At 32.0% G+C, this 2,672-nt stretch overlaps 1 pseudogene; it reads left to right on the top strand.

Annotated features, from left to right (window-relative positions):
- Positions 1-357: 357 nt before the first annotated feature.
- On the top strand, positions 358-1,632 carry LOC107019282 (annotated as a pseudogene).
- Positions 1,633-2,672: the final 1,040 nt, after the last annotated feature.

Raw genomic sequence — 2,672 nt, 5'->3', positions numbered from 1 at the left:
GATAAATCTAATAATAAGATTAATTTGGACATTTTGATTGACATGAGAAATTTAGATTTAATGTCAACTCAAGCATGGGGATCAGCCGCATTATCATATTTGTATAATTGTTTATGCCGTGCTTCAATGAAAAAATCAAATGAAGTTTGTGGATTTCTCTCTTTAGTGCAGGTATACATATTTTTTAATTAAATATTTTTTATATACTAGAAATATGCACTTTTAAATTTAAGTGCATTATAAGTAATGGTGAATTTATTTATTGTAGATTTGGGCATGGCAAAGAATTATTCCCCTGCAATCATTGCCAAAGCCTCTAAGAACCAATCAACTTGAGGCTTCAACTGCGGTTGCACGTAAATGGACGCGACGTAGAAATCATCAAAATGAGGCACGAACTGTAATCGGTGTGATTAGGGATGTACTAGATAATCTAACTGATGAACAGGTATTTAATATTATTAGTATCTTAAACTATTCATATTTTATTTTATTTTAAATAAGAATATATTTGGTAGATCTTTAAATGACACAATGGTACAAAAAAATTATTTTGTAAGATTGTTCATTTTCACGTACATATTTTTTTTTCTGTCAATGTTGTTTTTATAATTATCTTACTTAATTTTTTTTATAGTTTATTTGGCAGCCTTATTCGAAGATGTTATTAATGGATTGCCTGAGTGGTGTCGGTCAGGACAACGTGTCTGGATGGCACAGGTGCCACTGATTTATGGAATTTATCGTGAGTGGCACATGGTTGATCGTGTTGTGAGACAGTTCGGTTATTTACAACATATTCCTGGACCGTGTACCCAATTTTCCGAATATCATTTTAAGCGTGATAAACGATCCAAAATAAAACAAGAAGATATAGATGCATTTAACTACACACAATATTTATGGGAACAACGTCAAAATCGTATATTTCGACCTCCATTTGTAAGTGATCAAACAGATTACTTTCGTTGGTACATGAGGCATACCCGCATGGTCATTGGAAATCCACAACATGTTGTACAAAAAGGGTACCAACACATGGCAGGAAGACATGAGGCATTTGTATGTATATTATGTAAATTTTAAATTATTATGTCAATCTTTAATAATTTTTTTGTTATTAATATTTGTTTATTCATTATAGGCTAGGGGTCATGAAATGCAGTATCGTCGAGCTCGGATGATTGAAAATGATGAAAATCAATCTAATGAAATGAGACAATATGCAGAGAAAGTCGCTCGTATTTCAATGGAGTCAATGAATGCGGCCTTTCAGGGAACGCGATTGAGCTTTGATCCTGATTACAATCCTCCCACTCAATACGATGAACCACCACCAGTACAAGTATCTCGCCGATCACGACAAACAACATCGAGAGAGGGTGCTCGTCGAGGTAGAAGGACCACTGGTGAAACAGTTGATTTTTCTGCAGGACCCTCTAACACTAATGTGGCGACTCCCGAGCCTTATTATCCCACGTTTGATTTTTCTACAGGGCCCTCTAACACTAATGTTAATTTTTCTAGTCAGCAAACAGTTGGTTTTGTAACTCCACATGTTCCAATATCTGGTTTTGCGCAATTTAGTGGATCTCAATATGGTATTCAACATGGTATGTGTGAATTTCCTATACATAATTCTCCATTTGGTGGAAGATTGAATTTTTCGAATGTAAGTATAATAATTTTCATACAATTTTTTAAACTTTTTATAATTTTTTTTTAATTTTATTGCATGTTTATTTGATTATATTATGTTATATTGTATTATAGGTAACTGTGTCCGATGATTCAAGATTTAATGCTGGGGCTTCAAAAAAATTTAGTTTAATAGACAAAATTCACCTCGGAGAACATCTAGGCTACACAAATCAACTAGATGTGTAACAGGCAGTCACTATCAAAATGAGGAAGATTTTGAAAATGAAGATGTAGAAGATTCGGATTCAGAAGAATAATTTTTTTATGCACCTTTATTCTAAAAGGCTGAAGATTCGAATTTTGAAATATGTAAATTTTGTTGTTTCGTGCAAGTTTGAACAAAGTAATGAGATTCTTCCTTCTTTTTTTTTTTTTTTTATGTTTGAACAAGTTTGCATGATTTAATTTTCTTTATGTCATAGGTCAAATCAATACTTTTTATGTTAGGTCAAATCAATACTTTTTATTTTAGGTCAAATCATTATTTTTTAATAGAGTTTAAATCAATAATATAATATTAATGTAAAGATATTATACGTACAATATTTAAAATGCACAAGACAAATTAAATTCATGTCAACAAATAAATATAAAAGATATATCATAATATTAATAACAAGATAATAAAAACACATTAACCTTAAAAACATAGACAAAATATTTAAAATCGAGTAGGACATCGTGCCTTTGTGTGACCTGTCTCCTTACAAACACTACATTTTCTAGTCATGCGAGCCCGAGCTATATCCATATCATTCTTAAGTCGGCTTCTTACTTGCGTACCACTTGTCCGCAAATATTCAGTATTTGCAATTAAATTAAAAGGAGCTGGTGGCCAATACATTTCATCACCCACTGGATTAAATGTCTCACTGTATGTTCGTTTGTAATATTTTGCACTGTAGAATTTACTTACATAAGATTTTGGCTCGATTCCGCGAAGTCCACAAAATTTGATGGCATGCGAACAA

The sequence above is a fragment of the Solanum pennellii genome, chromosome 5, assembly GCF_001406875.1.
Source record: "Solanum pennellii chromosome 5, SPENNV200".
In the NCBI taxonomy this organism is placed as follows: domain Eukaryota; kingdom Viridiplantae; phylum Streptophyta; class Magnoliopsida; order Solanales; family Solanaceae; genus Solanum; species Solanum pennellii.
The sequence above is the reverse complement of the archived record's forward strand: the minus strand, read 5'-3'. Positions and strand labels throughout refer to the sequence as shown.